This window comes from Humulus lupulus, chromosome 3 (genome assembly GCF_963169125.1).
Source record: "Humulus lupulus chromosome 3, drHumLupu1.1, whole genome shotgun sequence".
NCBI lineage: Eukaryota > Viridiplantae > Streptophyta > Magnoliopsida > Rosales > Cannabaceae > Humulus > Humulus lupulus.
This window is the reverse complement of record NC_084795.1, coordinates 179,524,812-179,545,109: the sequence shown is the minus strand read 5'-3', so window position 1 is coordinate 179,545,109 and position 20,298 is coordinate 179,524,812.

Here is a 20,298-nt window from a genome sequence, read left to right as displayed (position 1 = left end):
AATGGTACATGGTAAGGACTCCCTCAGCACGCTTGTGAGGTCCGTACCTGACAAGTAGTGGAGGCTTAATATGGTACCAAGGCAGGAGTGCTTTTGCATACCCCTGACACGTACTAGAGCAGACCACCACTCTTCCAACACAACTACCATCTGTGCTACTACCCTAACAGTGTACTCATGTACTATTTTGTCCCGACGGACCACCATGTATAAGGGGCAATTAGAGCCCAGCTATAAATAGATCTTGACCCCTCAAAATAAGGGGTTGGAAAACTCATTGTAAACTCAGGCTATTAAGAAATATACAAAGGCATACTCCATTGTTGATCTGTGTTTATCTTTCCTTAAGCTTTTTCTAAGTTCTTATCTAAATATCTCCATACTTACCTTTGAGTTTTCCGATCTAATTTCGTTGACGAGCTTTCATCGTCAACAGTTTGGCGCCGTTGCCGGGGAGAACAAGCATCAAGCCTACGTTCTTTCATCACTTCCAACAAAGAAAGATGCTAAGGTGTTCAAAACGCTTACGGAAACTACATGAAGATGAGGTTCACCGGGACGGAGAACAACTGGGGGCTTCCCGGAAGGACCCTCCTCCGCCTAAGTATTGAGAAATGCCGGAGGAACCTCTTCCCCCAAGGGAGGAGAAGGAAGCATCGTTCCTGGCTGTTCGGCCCGACGGAGGTCATTCAGAGCCGCCAATGCACCCAAATCCCCCGCCCTCGGTGGCACCACACTTTAGCCACCAAGTCCCAGGTCCATCGACGCACAGGCTAGGCAAGAGTCCCCAGGTACAGTCGGTGAGTTCTAGCTCAAGGACCCACTTCTACGAGGACGAGATTTGCAAGTTACACATAAAGAATCGAAGACTGGAAATCACGCTAAAAACATGTAGGAGGTTTTAAGAGACCTTCTGCAAGGAAAGTCAAGCGCACCCCTTCCGGAGTGTAAAGAGAAAGTGCATGAAAGAAAGGAAACAACAGTCCCCCTAGGCGATGGGAGAACCCGACTTTCCACCAGCAACACTCCCTAGACAAATTACCATAAGGGACCTAGGCTAACGAAGTGCCCCCAGGAGCAAAGGCAGAGGGACGATGATAGTCGTAACAACGAAGCCGAAGTCACCTCAAAATAGGTGCCCCCTGGGCTAAGAGAAAAGCCCAATGGGAAGAGGTCAAAAGTAAAAACCACACCTCTTGTAGCTCCCTCGAGAGACGCAACCAAAGCAAGGGTTCAGTCTGAGAACCCACAAGAATCCTCAAGCAAAAAGAGGAGGGAACTAGACATCAAAATGCAAAGCCCTCAAGGCAAGATCATCACTACACTTGGGGGGCACAGAGATGATGAAGAAGTTGACCATGATTCACCCTTCACAAGGGAGATCCAGGCCGAACAAATGCTCACCAGCTTCAGAGAGCCACGCATGACTCCGTACGAAGGTACTACGGACCCAAAATATCACTTAGATTCCTTCAATTACTTGATGAGGTTAAGAGGGATCAACAACAGAGCAAAGTTCCATTGCTTTGTTGTTACACTTAAAAGAGTTGCGTACAAGTGGTTCAAGAGGTTAAGGCCTGGAAAAATCAAGTCATGGCAACAATTCTCTGATGAATTTCTTCATCAACACCATGTAGTCTGTGATTATGCAATGCCAATTACAAGCCTCGCTAACGTAAAACAAGGCAAGAATGAAAGTTTGAAGAGCTATATCCATAGGTTCAATATGGAAGCAGCAAAGACGGGAAGTTCAACTAAAGCGTAGCTGAAGATGGCTATTACAACCAGAGTTCGTCCGGGAAGCAAGTTATGGGGGAGCATGCTCAAGAGAGAGGTTACAAACTTAGATGACTTCTTCGAAAGAGCATAGAAGTACATACGTGTGGAAGAAGGCCATAAGAACTTATATGTTGAGGGAAGCGAACCTTCCTCCAGTCACCCTTCTACCAATACGTCTGAAGATTCCGTGTAGAGGAAAACGTCGTGATGGGGGAGTCGCTGACCAAGTGGAAAATTGGAAGAGGACGACGAAAAGGCTTCAAAGGAGAAGCTAGTACAATTCATCAAATCATCGCAATCGACCCCCATAAAGATCCAACGGAGTTTCCTAGTTGATTCCAGGGATCTATAATTGTTGAAGCATATGAGAGATAACAAAAAAAAAGTGCTCGGCAAGAAAAATCTGACAAACAACTTATGAGGTATTGGACCCAACCTCAGCATGCACCTAGCCATGTGCAAAATAGGTGCATAGCCTCGCGAGCCTCCACATGCACCTAGCCATCTGTAAAATAGGTGCCTAGCCTTGCGAGCGTCAAAAAGCACCCAGTCACGTGAAAAATAGGCACCTAGCCTCATGAGCCTCAATAGGTGCTTGGCCAAGTGCGAAACAGGTATCTAGCCTTGCGACATATACACATATAAAAGTACTCATGCTACATATGTGTAAGAGCAGTGGACCTTGTGAGACAACATTTGAACCTATAAGGACTAGCTACCCTTATAGAGATTTAAAAAAAAGGAGTGAAAAGGTCCCTAAAAAAGTACCTCTCCATGAACACATGCACCCTATAAGGGGACCGTGTCGCAGAAGACCAAAGGGGAGCCTGAAGAGATCCCTAAGTCTAGATCGACTGAGTCGCCTTACCAAGGGAAAAAGGGTTTTGAAAATAGGTGCTTGCAGAGTTTCACAAATGCCATCTCCTTATAAAGGGTTCCAACCTGAGGGAAGATCACATCAAAGACCAAAAAGGTCCTTATAACAATCCTAGGTCGGCCAAGGTAACCTAGCACAAAAAGGGTCTCAAAGAAGATGCTTATGAAAATGGTCTCATAGAATACGCTTACGAAAAGGGTCTCAGAAAAGACACTTGCAAAAAGGGTCTCAAAGAAGACGCTTGCAAAAATAGTACTATGCCTAATGACGAGAAGGACGCTTCTCGCAAGAAACAATAAGCGTGCGCAAAAGTATATATAAGGATGACTAGAACCCAAAGGGTCAACATATCCTTATAGATACAATCAAGGTGCACCAAAGAGAGACCTATCGAACCCCTTCGCGTGGGCTCAAAAGGATCTCTAGCATAATAAATACAAAAAATACATATATATAATAATAATAAATGAAAAGAAAGAGAAGAGTCTACAAGAATGCCTAAAGGCCTCCCTATAGACTTGGGGGCAAGTGTGGATACCAAAAATCCACATTAAAAGAAAAAATACATGATCCCGCGTTGAAATGAGTAAGGGTCTGCGAACGTGAAAGAATTGACTCAATGAGCAACAAAAACTAAGTTATAAAGTTCGGGCTAGCCTAGAGCCTAAGGCCTGAATGCTCATATGAGGATGGGCCACATTGCGCAAAACAACCTCTGTGGAAGCCAAAAGAAAATGTAACACACCCCCGAGGTAGTCCCAAGAGACCACGGGTCAAATGATGGAACCTTCAATCCTCACGATATTGGATACATCCTAGACATGCCCGTCTCACACATATGCACCATGCCTCACAAAGCCGCCCTCGCATTTATGGGCCTCGCCCAGGTGCCATCTCGCGTGAGTGCACCAGCACCCTCGTCCAGGTGCCATCTCGCTCAGGTGCTCTAGTGGCCTCGCCCAGGTACCGTCTCACGCAGGTGCTCCAGTGGCCTTGCCTAGGTGCTGGCTCGGGCAAGTGCACCAGTGGCCTTGGCCATGAGCCTCGCGCCAAGTGAGGCGCACCCCGCCTTGCCTAGGTGTCTCGCGTCAAGTGAGGCGCACCTCGCCTCGGCTGTGTGTCTCATGCCAAGTGAGGCACACAGTGCACCATGGCCACGCACCTAGCGCTTCCTCCCAAGTGCCCCATGGCCTCGTCCATGTGCCTCGCATCAAGGGCCTCGTCCATGTGCCTCGCACCAAGGGATGTCTCGCGAAAGTTTACTAGTGGCTTCGCCCATGAGCCTCGCGCCAAGTGAGGTGCACCCCGCCTCGTCCAGGTGTCTCGCGCCAAGTAAGGCGCACCTCGCCTCAGCCATGTGTCTCGCGTGAAGTGAGGTGCACCATGCACCATGGCCACGCACCTAGCGCTTCATCCCAAGAACCCCATGGCCTCGTCCATGTGCCTCATACTAAGGGCCTCGCGCATGAAGGCTAGAGGGTGATGGTCTTGCGAGGTGAGACCCTCATCTCGTACGTGAACATCATACCTCAACGGACACAAAGCAGGCCTCGTTGAAGAGGCCTTATCTCTCTTCCTGAGATAAGTGCCACCAACGGGACACCTTTTTCCCTTTGGGTCTCATGAGATATAGAGTCACGGGTCTCATGAACATGCATTCGAGGATGGTTAGAAAGGACCTCACAACAATTTGGCATGAAGACAGAAGAGATACGGAATGAACCTATAGACCAATAAGAGTTAGAGTACGGATACGGTGTCCACGCCAAACAAGTAATGGCAGTACAAGAATGGTACATGGTAAGGACTCCCTCAGCACGCTTATGAGGTCTGTACCTGACAAGTAGTTGAGGCATAATATGGTACCAAGGCAGGAGTACTTTTGCTGACCCCTGACACGTACTAGAGCAGACCACCACTCTTCGAACATCACTACCACCTATGCTACTACCCTGACAGTGTACTCATGTACTATTTTTTCCCGACGGACCACCTTGTATAAGGGGCCATTAGAGCCCAACTATAAATAGATCTTGACCCCTTAGAATAAGGGGTTGGAAAATTCATTGTACACTCAGGCTATTAAACAATATACAAAGGCTTACTCCATTGTTGATCTGTGTTTATCTTTTCTTAAGTTTATTCTAAGTTCTTGTCTAAATATCTCCATACTTACCTTTGAGTTTTCCGATCTAATTTCGTTGACGAGTTTTCACCGTCAATAGATGTCTTCTATGAATACGATAACAAATTTATCTAAGTACTCACTGAACAACCTATTCATTAAGTCCATAAATGTTGGAGGTGCGTTGGTGAGTTCGAAGGACACCACTATGAACTCATAGTGGCCATGATGCGTTCGAAAGGTCATCTTTGGAATGTCTGACTCTTTCACCTTCAGCTGGTGATAATCTGATAGTATATCAATCTTAGAGAATAACGATGCCCCATGTAATTGATCGAAAGAATCGTCAATTCTTGGTAAAGGATATTGATTCTTGAATGTCACCTTGTTCAACTCCTTATAATCAATACCCATTCTCATGGAGCCATCTTTCTTCTTCACGAACAGAAGTGGAGATCCCACAGAGAATGGCTTGGTCTGATAAACTTCTTTTCTAACAACTCCTTTAATTGAGCCTGTATCGCTTTAAGTTTAGCTGGTGCCATCTGGTATGGTACTTTTGAGATCGGTGGTGTTCCCAGAATCATATCTATCTCAAATACCACTTCTCAATCTGGCGATATCCCTATAAGATCCTCGGGAAATACTTTATGGAATTTTCCTACCACTGGTACGTTGGTCCATTGCAGCTTTGTCTTTTTTTTTTCCTTGTCCACAATACTTGCAAGGTATCCAATGCATTCGTCATCCAACATCTTTCTTGCCTTCAGTGCAGAGATTATTGGCCACACCTTTTCTCGGGACATGCCCTTCTATTCAAACGGGTGAATACCACCTTTCTGCGTTTCCAGTTGATAACAACCCCATATTTGGTCAACCAATCCATACAAAATATTACATCGTACTCGTGTAAGTACAAAACTAACAGGTCAACTGTCATTTCACGTCCTTCTACCCAGACTTATATGACTCTAACCTAGAACTGCACTAGCATATCCTCTCCCAAAGGTATGGATACTTCACACATATTAGACATAGGCTCAGGCCTTCTATCTATTTTCTTCACAAAGGAAGCAGATATGAAAGAATGTGATGCACCAGTGTCCATCAATGCAGAAGTTGAAGTTTGGGTGATAGGAATCTGACTTGCCGCAATATCCGATGACCCAACTTCCTTATCGCCTCGAGTGAGAGCAAAGACCCAAGACGCGGCTCCAATATGCTTCTATTGACCATTTCTGCTCCTCAAAATTGGACTTATGCAATCCTTACCAAAATGTCTGAATCCACTGCATGTATAACAAACTTTGGAATAACATTCACCTAGATGGCGTTGGTTGCATTTAGTACAAACGTGCCACTTCTCAATTTCGTGCTTGGGTTGCTTGTTAGAATTTGACCCCCGGCTGGGAGGTCCTTCCTTCCTCTTGTTTCCTCCACAAGAATTTTTGTTGAACCTCGAGTGAATCTTCAATTCGATCCATTTCTATTGCCCTGAAACTTGCTCTGATTAGTTCGAGTATATCTTCTCTCCTCAATCCTTTGGGGCTCTTTTCTCTCATGTGCTACCCACTAATCTTGGAGGATTGTTCTCTCCACCGCCTCTTCATAAGTTTACAAGCCCGTTCTCCTAGTATCAAAAAATTGTACAATGTCCCCTCTTAAACCCTTCATAAACTTCCTCACTTTGTTCGCCTCGATACTGATTAAATCTTGCGCGAACCTCGACAGTTGTTCAAACTTTCAAACATATTCTTGCACACTCATTGCTCCCTGCTTCAGATTAGAGAACTCAACCACATTGTAGTCTATCGTAGTCTGATTATAGTATTTTGAGTTGAATAACAGCAAAAACTCTGGCCACTCTATTTTTGCTGCATTATTGTTTTATTATGCTGCATCCCACCAAAGGCGGGATCCATCCTAAGCATATACACCTCACATACTAACTTCTCACATTTGGTAACATCTATTAATTCAAAGATTCGTTCCAGAATACTTATCCATTCTTCCGCCACCATGGGTTCTGTAGTCCCTTCAAAGATTAGAGGGTTCTATTTCGTGAACCTTTTTGAGACAGGTTTTGGTAGTATTGGCTTTATTGCAATTGATACCATGGCTTGCACATTAACCGGTTTGGCCTCGGCCTGTGGTTCATGGTTTTGTACCTTAACTGCAGGTGGTATTTGGAAAATCTATGCATGATTTGGTACCGTCAAAAGTCATTGTAGTATGGTCTGAAACATTTCAGCTTAACGGGCTTTAGCACTTGCTCTCATTTTCTATCTTGTTCCCGTAGAGTTCTCTGTTCCTCCAGAACTCGCTATAGTTCTTGTACTTGTTCAGCCAATGTGGGTTGAGTTCGTTGTGCTCTATTGTAGGCGCCATATTTGTTCATATGTAGAGTCTCCTTTAGTGAGGTAACAACGAGGGATTAGAAACAACATAATAGTTTCTTAATATTAAAATTATGAACATCAAACATATACCACAAAACACAAAAATCAACAAATAAAGTAGAAATAATACTTTACTGCATATAATAATCACTTTATACAAGTTTCAAAGTTGGGCTTAATCATCCTATGAGATTTACAAAAATTAGCCCTAGGTATAGGTTAGTTGAGCTTAGTTATCCTAATGGATTTTAAAAACTTAGCTCAACATATGGGTTCTATAAACCACTAATAAAAAATATATAGGTAAATATAGTCACTATCCAAAAGTACATAGCCTATCAACCTACTCAGACTATGATATCTTAGTTAGAGTCAGTCCCCTCCTCCACATTGTCCTCCAATGCCTCCTCTCGAATCTCCTCGGTATCCTCCTTGAGGTCATCATCCATAACATCCCAATCCTGGCCACTGTTACGGTTGCATGCTCGGTTGCTTCCTCCTTAGCTGCCATCCCAGTTACCTCTTGAATTTTCTGATGATTGCGTGCAATCAGATCCCTCTAGTATCTTTGATATAACTATGAAGTGGCCCATAAGAAAACTCAATGGAAATCCCAAACTCGGTCCATGAGTCAGTTTCCAGCTCCATATGTCAGACCGAAAACCACCCAGAAGCTTCACCTCACAAAATCAAGCTGGTTAGTCTCACCCAAAACTCAGCAGGAATATGACTCTCGCTGAGAATATTGTCCATGTTGTATGTCCAAGCCCACATGTTGGACGCGTCTCAATCATTTTTATTAAACTGCTGCAGTCCCATCCTATGGATGGTTTCATAAAAGCTAATTCTCTACTCTAGAGTGTATACTATTGGTGGGTCAACTATCTCATGATGTATTACCTCAGGTATTTCTGCGATCTCAACCTACAATTTATAGAAATTAGGTGAGTAACAAGGAAATAAACCAAGCAAAATAAATTTAAAGGCAATACTTACAACGAGTGTTGGTCTATCTTGCAGAATGTACATGTGGATTTGTCTACAGAATTAGCTCAACTCAATCTCTGATAACAATTGTTACAACCCAAAAATACAAACACTAATTTTGCGAAAAATTAAACCAGTTTTACTATTTTAAAGGTCACAAAAATCCATAAAAAAAACTATTAAACATAAAGTGTGCACACACTAAAAATATTTACATATAAAACTTTAAAATATTGTAATAAACCAAAATAGTTTAAACATAATTAAAATTAACATTTCAAAAGTGCAGACTCCCTAAAAGTCAGACCACACGTACATCTTTGCAAGCAGACCCCGGCACTCACTGTCCAAGCTTAATTTGGCCTTTACTACAACATAAAACACTAGGTAAGCAATATCGCTTAGTAAATCATTCTGACCAAACAGAGCAGAATAAAACAACAGGAACCAATGAGCATGTCATTGTCCGCAACATATATCTTACCAAACTTAGGATTGTGAATAAAATTGGGCCTTAATCAAAAAATTCAAGAACGCCTAAGCGTGCTCGCAGTATCACAATACCTTAAGCAGAAATAAAAAAACATAAACCTTGTATAAAATCCAGACCAGAGTAGAAGCAGAATAATAACCAATAATAAAATTGATCTGAGAAGCCAACTCGAAAGTTGCCAAAAGTATCCCCTAGTATCTCATTTCAAATCATAGGGGAGACCCGAGTCTCCAACTGATTTCCAAAACATAAATCCCTCTCGAGGGTAAGCAATGGTTACCTATGGAATTCCTACTAACACATACGGGGTTGGTGGATGCACACCAGCTATTTGAGACTCATAGGTTTTACTAGTAACAACTTTCCCCCTGGCCAATTGCCACGATAGCTAACCAGACTAATAAATCACATCTCACAATAGGGCACAAGCACCCCTAAGATCGTTTGGACTCCTAAGTTTACTCAGTAATACTTATACCCTAGCCAAATCTCACAATTTCAAACCATACTAAAACAACATTTCACAACGGAGCATAAGCACCCCTAAGATCGAGCATACTCTCAAGTTTACCCGATATACTTAACTCAAGGGTCACGGGCGTGACCCAAACCAAGCCACCTACTCATTGTCTCTAAATGATCCCTCTCACTCACTATCGTATAAGCTCTACTTGTAGCAAGCAATACACTTGTTAATTAATGTTGTAAACATGTAAATCATAGACTGACTTACCCGTTGTCCTTTGCTACGTATGAACTATCCTCCCACGGACAATCTCGTCTTGATAGCCAATAATGTAACTAGCATAAAATATATTTATATTAATTATAGCATTTATAGTAGATTAATCTACCTTGGGCATTAAGGTAAAAACTGAATAACCATTAAGGGTATTATCGTCCTCACACTTTTTAAGCCGTAACACGACACTTAGGTTCTCGAAAAAATTCCCACAACGAGTCTTGTCATTTAAAGGTTGACTTTTATACAAGTTTTTCTACTCCATTTCCTCTATTTGACCTAGCCTGAAAAATATAACTTTGAAGCACTATAGATTTACCAATTTTACTATTTCTTTTATAAATTATAAATAATCTATTATTTTTGGTAAAATCATTTAAATTGTAAAATTTGATAAAAAATTATTTAATTAAGAAATAATTGTAAAAATGGTGATAAAACTTTGGTTTAATTTTTTAAGAAAATTATTATAAAGTTGATTTTATTTTTAAGAGGTAATTTATTCAATTTTCTTAAAAAATTGGGGGTTTAGACCATTTTTTTATTCTTAAAACAAAAATTCACTAATTAATAAAAATATTAATTTCTAGAGTCCAAATTAACCTTAATATTTATTTAGTGTGCTAAACTTTTATATATAATTATCAAGATTAAATTATATTGAAATGCTAAACTTGTATAAAATTTGTTATTTTTGTTTCTAAGTTGCCACATTTATAAAATTATATTTTTTTAAAACTATTAATTTAACAATTCTCAAACTTTTCAGAATTATTCTTGGCTATTCCAAGAAGTCCTTTTCCAAATGTTATACTATGTATCCTAATTTCAGCACGAGTCTTTCACTCAGATCGTGTACAACTGGCAAATAAATGCATGGAAGAAATAGTCTGGAAGTCCATGTATTCTCCATGTAGACAACACAGTTTTCATGATGGTTGTCCGAGCTAGGGATGCATAAATTTATAAGGGCAAACTTATAATATTTTTACGGCACGGCCTCAACAATATGAGCTAGTGGGTATATCCAGCTCGTGGAAATTTGGAGAAATGGCATGTCTGCAAATTCCCGAAAGCCCAGATACTGTATACGATCGTTTATAGCCAGCCTATGATACTTAATATCCCAAATATTAGGAGACTATTTATTTCATGATTAGATCATATCCTAGTATAAATGAGAATATTTCATATTAAATGTAATAAATGTGTAAATCCATGATTGATTCACGCGGTTACCCAAACCTATCCACGAAATTTCTCTATAAATACTGAGAATATTGGACAGGAAAAGGGGAATGATTCTGTAATACCGAAACTCTGTCAAAATAGAGAGAGAAAAGCATTAATAATATAGACTCGTGGACTATGTGGATTTTAACCACTGAACCACGTAAAAATATCGGTGTTCTTGAGAGTTATTTTCTTATTTTGGTTTATCAACACGCACTAATTCAACCTTGTTATTTTCTTAATTCACTCTTGGCAAAAAATTGTGTCAACAGTTTGGTGCTTTCATTGAGAGCTGAGATTAGTGCTTTCATCAAAATCCCAATCAAATCTCATCATGGTTGTCACTTGCTCGATGCACGGCAATGAGATGGAACAGCCTAGTGGGCAGGGGGCCCACCATACTGCTATTTCAAATGAGCATAGCCCTAAAGTTCAGCAACAACGGAGAAAGCAACCGATGGGCCATGGTGATACTGGGAGTTCGGCGTCATTGCCGCCAAATCCAAACCCAGACTACTTAATTGCGATAGAACTGGAAACATGCAGTTAAGAAGCCATCTTGCTAAGGAAAACAGGCAAATCGAGGAGGTTTTGGCTCGGTTACCCCTTCTTGCAACCGACGTTAATGTTGGAAAGGGGCAAAGTGGGTCTCATAAGTTCCACAGGAATAACTGATCCAAACCAAGTGGGTCAATCAGAACTACCACCCAAAGTTATGTGCCCACAGGGTGAGATCGCCAAAATTCTTAGCCTAGTGTCCCTCCTAGGGGTCATCGGCAGGTTAGTCGATCAGTTAGAACTGTGACCCCAAATTTGGTACCACCATCACATGCGCCTAGGAATACCCATGGCAACCCACGAGGAGGGGGCGGAGTAAGTTCATTTAGACAACATATTCCAGCCAACCCTCCTGCGTTGCGATCGGATCGCCAGACACAAAGAGCTAGAAATGATGGGGCAGAGCGACCGCGGGCTATTATAGTTTGCCCTGATGGAACAAGAATTTCCTCGCTAGTCAGGCATCCCCCATCACCCATAAGAGATCCGACACTGCCTCATTCTGCACAGGACATTCCTGCTTATGGGGACAGCAGGAGAAATCCTCCTCCGTCTGCCCCTAGTTATGTCCCGTGGACACGTGTCAATAATCTAGATCCTCAACCTCAACTACGAGTAGTGAGCTTCACTAATGGAGTTTATTGGACTTAAAGCCATCGAAGTGGCAGGTCCGAAGGGGATCTAAGAAATCACCTAAGTTGGGCTTGTAGTTACACTCGTCAAGTAGGAGGTCCTTCAGAAGTACGTGATAATGGGAATGTCCCACTAAACCAAGCCCGAACTTGGAGGGACAACAACCCGCCATACGCGTACGATAGGACGGGAGCTGTTGAACAACCCTAGAATAACCAAGGAACCAGGGACCAAACCCTCGAAAGGCTAGCCCAAATGGATGAGCTAATGAAGAGGCTCCTATCGGAAAAAGAGAAAGATGAGTGTGATTCAGAGGAGGAGCTCGAGCTTTTCGCCACGAGTATTGCAGCGACTACATATCCACAGGGTTTCAGAATGCCACATTTGTCAAAGTTTGACGGAGATGGAGATCCGTTTGATCACATAGGGATGTTTAACACCATGATGATGGCCCACAACATCGGACCCATGCTAAGATGCCTAATATTCCTCTCGACTCTGATTGGGCCAGCTAGGCAGTGGTTCAAACAGTACAAGAGGCATTCAATCAGCTCGTGGAAGAGCTTTTCTGCTGATTTCAAGAGAGCATTCAGGGCTTCCCAAATGTAAAGAAGCAGCCTGGTGAACCTTTGAAAGCATATCTAAGTAGGTTTGCCAATGTTGCTGCGCGACCTAGAGACACCGATGAGAGTTCTATGCTCATGGCAACTAGGACGGGAATCCTTGTGGGAGGCGACCTGTGGCAAGAACTACAGAGGAAAGGAGTTAATATTGTGGATGAGTTCTTGAACCGAGCTCAAAGGTGGGTTAATCTAGAAGAGGTGTGAGCTTCTATCGCAGGAACCAACCAAGTCCCTGTCCAGCCCGTTGGAGCGGTAACGGATATAGCAGCTACAGCTCAAACAGTTGCCCAAAATAACTAAGGGGGAAATAATAAGAGAAAGGGAAATGGTGAGGGCGACCAGAACAAAACAAAGAAAAAAAAGTCCGTGGAGAAATTTAAACCGGTCTACACAACATATACCAATCTCACGCATATTCTTGGCAAATTCTACTCACCTTCCATGGAAGAAACCAGAACCATTAATGAATCAAAGGGCGAAGAGAGATCCTCCAAAATTCTGTCAATTCCACAATGATATCGATCATAATACTGATGACTACAGACACCTAAAGGATGAGTTTGAGACTCTTATCAGGACAGGACCTTTGGCTCAGTATGCCCGGAATTGATGTAGTGCCCCGAATTCTCCGTTGTGTTTAACGGTGTGAACAGTAGGCCGGGAGGGCCATACTTGTTTAATTATGTTATTAAATGATAAAATGCATGTATGTATTGATTATATTATGATATGGTGTGAAATGCATGCATGTGAGTCCATATTTCTTTATACAGGGGTGTGATAGTAATTTGGCCCGTTGAGGGTAAATTGGTTATTTGAACGCACGTTGGTGATATAAATTGAGACCACATTATGATGTGGGTTTGTTCGAGCCATTTGGCGTGAGACGATCAAGGAAATGTTAAATGTCGGTTTGGTCATAACAGGCTTAAGCTCGGGGCTTGGGGTGAGTCTCGGGGTGTTTTAATGATTAGAGTGTTACCGGGCATTAAAGGGTAACGGGATGTGAAATATTGGTGTTTGAGAATTTTGAGATTAGCGGGAATTAGGAAGCGTAAATTATCATTAACGGTGTAGGTGGAAAATGTCAAAATTGCCCTTGAGAGGTTTTAGAAGCTTTATTATGCCTAGGGGTATAATGGTCTTTTGGTATGTGGATATATATGATGTATGGATGGCTGTGAAATAGAACCCAAAACAGAGTTTGCTTCATCTTCTCCTTCCCGTACATTCATCTCCATAGTTCTCTTCTTTGAAATTTTGAGCTCAAGTGTGGAGCTAAGCTAGGAAATCAAGGGGCTAAGGTTGTGGTTTTGGTTCAGCCATTGGAGAGGGTTCAATACTAGGTTTGAGGTAAGCTTTGATCATAACTTTTCTGGTTTTGCCCTGTTTTAAATATAAGTTTCAGTTTGTGTTTTTATGGAGGATTGTTGGAATTGATGGAGGTTTTAAGGGGTTGCCTTGGGTTATGATGAGGGAGAGTTTTGAGTGTTGTTTAGGGGTGTTAATGGGTGTTTGAGAGAGGTTTGGGTGGTGTTTAAGTTGGGTTTGAAGGGTTGGTTCTAAGTGAAATCGTAGAGGAAGAAAAACAGGGGTTTTGGCTGAAATGGGTGTTGCGCCGCAACATGGCCAGGGTGTGCCGCGGCCCTTGGTGAAGGCTGGGTTTAGGCACCTCTGTTTGAGGGGCGGGCCGCGGCATGGCCAAGGAGGGCCGCGGCCCTTAAGGCATTTTTGGGCAAAGTGAGCTTTTTAGCATGGGGATTCAAGTCTAAGGCCTCGGGGTTGAACCTACTACCCGTTTGGGTAGTGTTTGAGGTCCCGGAGGTTAAATTTTGGTTTGGGAACCTTTTATTATTCATTTTATTGATGGAATCCCATAATTTGGTTATGACCAGGTAACCGCTAAAGGACCAAAAGGTCGATCGTTCTCAGGGTCATTCTTTTATCTGTTCTAGCTCGGACCAAAGGTAAGAAAACTGCACCCCAAGTGTGACATGCATGGATATTTCTGAGGCATGTTGAATGTGAGAATATGGACATGGGTTGTATATGGAATACTTAGCATACGTTGCTCATTTGTGCATGGCACTGACTTATTAGTCAGATTTGACAAGGGTGCTAGTATCACTGTGAAGCTGTGACTTATTAGTCAGGTTCGGCAGTGGTATTGGGCATTGGTCACGATGAGCTGACTTATTAGTCAGGACGGCTTTGGCGTGTGTCACGCAAGTCAGTAAGATTGGATCTAATCGATTACTAGCATTGAATGATTCAAGGAGCATTAATGCCTGACCGACCCTGAGGGTCGATGAACAAACAGAGTCTGGAGGCTAGTGGCTTACTCAGCAGCCACTCTCCCGCTATAACCATGTGTTATCCATTGGTTTGAAAGCTTTATGCTCAGTGTGATTATAATGATAATCATTTGATAATGTTTATATAAAGTGTTATGTTTTCTTGCTGGGCCTTGGCTCATGGGTGCTATGTGGTGCAGGTAAAGGGAAAGAAAAGCTCACCTAGCCTTGAGTGGAGAGCTGATGTGGTGGTGTGTACATATGCGACCGCTTGACCGCCACGGTCATGGTGTTCTCAGAGGAACTAGGGGGTTTACCCTATTTTTGCCCCTTAGGTCGGCGGGATTGTAAATTTAAAACAGTAGAGACCATTTTGTACTGAGAACAACTTGTTAATGTTTTGTTTAGCTCTGCAGAGCAGTTGTAATAAAATCTCCATTTCCTTTTCATTGGTTTTATGCCTTAACCCGTTAATTACACTTAGAGCACGTTTTTGACCAAAGGACTCAGGCAATGAGTCAAATTTCCGGTTCACCGTAACTGTTCTGGGGTAGCCAGGGCGTTACAATTGAGCAACTCCCAGACAGCCCGCTGGACAAAACACTCCGTCAGCTCCGAAAGCTCCAAAGAATCAAGCCAGAGCTCAGGCAAATCAAAACAATCCTCCGCCAATAACAGGAGGAGATATAGCGATTGGAAAAACAACCAATCATTTTTACGGAGGAAGATACCAGCCATGTCCAGTTCTCACATAATGATCCTCTGGTCATAACAGTTCAGCTCGCCAACCAGAGAGTTAGGAGGACACTAGTAGATAATGGAAGTTCTGTGAATCTACTCTTTAGGCCCACCCTAGAAAAAATTCCATGATTCTATATGGGTTTTCTGGTGAATGGTCGGTAGCTATCAGAATGATCGAATTAGTGATAACATTGGGTGAAGGTCCATGAACTGTCTCCAAGCTTCTTGATTTTGTTATCTGTTGACGGTGAGAACTCGTCAACTAAGTTGAGTTGGAAGAAATTATTAAGTTAGGATCGTCAATAAAAATCTATAGAAATCAAAGCAATAACTCAAGAATTATGACAGGATAACTATGGAGAAATCAATCAATCTTTCATTAACTCTCAAGCCTTTGCTACAGTAAAACTCCCAACCCCCTTTCAGGTGGTCTTAGAGTTCATTTTATAGTAGGCTCTAATGGCCTTAGATACATAGTGGTCCAGGAGACCATGGGGTACATAAGTACTATGTCAGGGGAGTGGCTTCAGAGGTTGTGGTCGTACATCCAGCACAAGAGCAGATGTCTAGAGAATGCCTCCACTACTTGTCTGTACCCATATCTGATGAGTGGTGGCAGGCGTAGTGGCGCAGGAGGTAGTGGTGTCGGTTCTGACCTTTGGCCGTAGACGTACGGACCATGACTCTTACCCCAGCAGTCTCACTGGCACTGGTATCCATACTCAGTACTAGGTCGTACAAGTATGTCCCATTCGACTCGTACTGGAGCCTCTAAGCATAGGGGTCTCAAGGTGTAAGGAATGGGACCCTGGGTATGTGTTATGGTCCCGGCGTGAGGTGGAGATCTTGGATCCTTGGCACAAGATGCCTGAAGCCTTCTGAGATCACTCACAAGTCTGGTTGATAGGCATGTGGCCTTGACGGATGTCTAAGGATGCGTAGTGAGACACCCTCCTAGCGACCCCCTTGGTGGTGCGGCTTCCTTGGTGGCTCGGCTCCCTTGGTGCATGGCTCCGCTCACGTGGTTACCAGGTGGCGTGGCTCACATTCCTTTGCGAGGTCCTCTGAGCGAAGATGGCGAGGCGGGGCCACGGGCGAGGCCACTTGAGCCAAGATGGCGAGGCGGGGCCACGGGCGAGGCCACTTGAGCCGGGATGGCGAGGCGGGGCCATAGGCGAGGCCACTTCGGAGCGAGGCCACTTGAGCCAGGATGGCGAGGCGGGGCCATGGGCGAGGCCACTTCGGAGCAAGGCCACTTGAGCCAAGATGGCGAGGCGAAGCCACGGGCGAGGCCACTCCGGAGCAAGGCCACTTGAGCCAGGATGGCGAGGCAGGGCCACGGGCGAGGCCACTCCGGAGTGAGGCCACTTGAGCCAGGATGGCGAGGCGGGGCCACGGGCGAGGCCACTCCGGAGCGAGGCCACTTGAGCCAAGATGGTGAGGCGGGGCCACGGGTGAGGCCACTCCGGAGCGAGGCCACTTGAGCCAAGATGGCGAGGCGGGGCCACGGGCGAGGCCACTCCGGGGCGAGGCCACTTGAACCAAGATGGCGAGACGGGGCCACGGGCGAGGCCACTCCGGGGCGCAGGCCTAGATGGCGAGGCGGGGCCACGGGCGAGGTGCATGGGCGAGATGGCCCTCGCGTATGGCCGAGGTGCAGGTGCGTGAGGGGCCTCGCGTATGGCCGAGGTGAGGTGCATGGGCGAGATGGGCCTCGCGTGGCTACTAAGCCTTGCCAATGTGGGCCACCTGGCTCGACTCCACGAGGAACGAATCCAGACTCGTGTCGTGATGGTGCGATGGCTTCCCGAGACGACGGTGGCCCAAGGGCCTTCCCTCGGCCTCATATTTTCTCTTGATGAGATTATGAGCATCAACATTATCAAATGTCCAGCCGCATACAATACGATATTGGGCTGACCTGCGCTGGTGGCGTTTGAAGCGATAACCTCTATCCGCCACCTAGTAATCAAATTCCCCTCATCTGTGGGAATATGCACTGTCAGAGGCGATTAGCTCGCTGCCAGGGAATGCTATAGTATTTCCATGAAGGGAAAATCACAACCCAAGCAGCAAGCAATGGCCATATGTGACAGAGGTGAGGAGTCCCAGAAAGTGGAACTTACCTCCGAGACGGAAGAACCTCAAGAAACAAAGGATAGAGACGTCGCCCCAAGTGATGATATCGACCAATGAATGGGCGAGGACAGGTCAGAGCTCCAAGCTATTGAGGAGCTCGAGATGATAAATATAGATCCCAAAGACACTTCAAGAGTCGTTAAGATTGAGAAAAATCTTGGCGATGATAGGAAAAAGGAGCTGGTTAAATTTTTACAAGGGAATCTAGATGTGTTCGCCCGGTCTCATGAAGACATGGTGGGAATAAGCCCAAGTGTAATCATGCACACCCTAAACTTGGATAAAAGCGTGCCTGCGAAATCTCAAAAACAGATATGTTTGGGAACAGTTCGAGCTAATGTAATGACCCAACTAATTCTAAGACCTTGGACCATTAAAACTACTAGACATAGCTACTAATTTAAATAAAACATACATAAAGAATATTCATAACTTTATTAAAAAATCCAAAGTAAATATTGAAATACATAAATGAGTGATATGGTATCCCATTATTTTAAAATAAAACATAACTTTAAACTAAAGGAAATTGTTTACAAAACTAAATGTCGAAAATACATAAAGAAACATAATTTAAAGAGACTAAAAATAACGTCGTCCTCGAATCGTCATGCAGTCCATAGAATCCCTTCATCCTTAATACACAAACCAAGCTACCAAGAATCCTTCTGCCGACATAACTATTTTTCTGCATACATAAAAGTAAGGAATGAGCCTAATGCCCAGCAAGGAAAATCTACTAGCACATACAACACTAAACATAATCATAAGACTACAAAACATATACTATAAAATAACATATACTATAAAAGATATATCACAACTCTGACCCATGTACATGGTAAACATTAGGGTTTTCTAGCTAAGCAACTATGAGCCTCAAAATACATTGAGGTTTTCTAGCTAAGTAACTATGAGCCCTAGAAAACATAAAAACATTGGGGTTTACTAGCTAAGCAACTATGAGCCTCAAAATACAGTGAGGTTTTCTAGCTAAGAAACTATGAGCCCCTAGCAACATAAAAACATATTCATATATTTATATATATATATCACAACATATCATAACACATAAGCATATAGAAACTATCCTATTTTCCTTACCAACACCGGGATATTTGAGAACAAGGACAGAATTTGGAACACTCCTAAAACCAACAATAAGAATGGTGAGTATTTCTAAAGATAAGAGATGATAAAGAAGAGAACTAAACCACCAAGACGAAGCTTACCGAAAAGAAACCTTAAGTTCAAAGAAATTAAATAACTAACCAAGAATTGAAAATAACGAGTTAGGATCTGAATGAAAACTAAAGAAAACTAAGGAATTAAACAGAAATGAACTTAAGAATAAGAATACCTTTTGATGTACTAGAACCGATCTACACCTCGATATTGAAAACACACTCTATATCTCACTTCCCAAGTGCTTATAAAGCTTAGGATGATAAAGCTTTTATCCCAACCCAAGTGTTTATCACTCTATAGTAACCCTAGCAGCTTGAAGGTTCTGAACACAGCTTGAAGAATGAGAAAAATGCCTTGGTACTAGGTCATATTTATAGAGTATAAGAGTGAAAACTATCTCCTTTTAGCTTGAATAAAATAAGGAATATTAATTGAAAAATATTTGAATATTCGTTCAACAGGTGCTTAAGACTCGGTCAAAAACGTTAAGAGGCAAGTAAAGAGGTTAAGGCTATTTTTAAAATTGAAAAACCAAACTTTCAAAAATACATAGGTGGGGCCGATATATCGCCCCCTATAGGAGATATATCGCCTATCTCAGTATTCCCGAGGCTGGTTCGATCGTTCGTGCAAAGTCGACGTGTTTTTCGTATCTTCCGTAGGGGATATATCGGCCCCTATGCTGCGATATATTGGCATACGTGAATATATTAAACACGTAATTGCACTTTTTCAGCATAATTTGAATTGATTAATTAGGTTTGACTGAGTAATACGTGATTCCAGCAAGTTCTGGAAGGATCTAGAGCTTCTAGAAACTTCTATTTTTGAATTATCCACTAAAAATGCTTAAATCCTCAAATAAAAAAGATTCTGACAAGTGTCATGCTCTTAATGGTCTTGGAAGATTCTAGAGTTTCTACAACTTTTTTTATTTAAACTACAATTAAATTCCTAAATAAACATGCACACGACAAGTGTCATGATCTTATTAATTATATGTAAACCTTATAGTATAATAAATGACAACTTTATAATCAGCTATATTAATCAAACCTTATGTTATAATTAATATTCTTAAACTATAGGATAAACTTATAAAATCTATAAGTGTTGCTACGAGTGTTCAAGTAAGTCCTGGCTTGAACCAATAACCACAGTAACTATCATACTATAACTACTACTACTACTACTACTACTACTACTACTACTACTACTACTACTACTACTACTATCTAAGTAGCTAAGTAAAGTTCTGGGACTCTACAATTCTCCCCTACTAAAAAGAATTTCGTCCTCGAAATTTACTTACCAAACAATTTCGGATACCGGGCGAACATGTCCTCCTCCAACTCCCACGTTGCCTCCCGTTCAGAACTATTACTCCATAGGACTTTGACTATCGGAAAACCCTTAGACTGTAAATCCTTCATCCCTCTATCTAGGATGCTAACTGGTCGTTCCATGTAACTCAAGTCTTTCTGGAG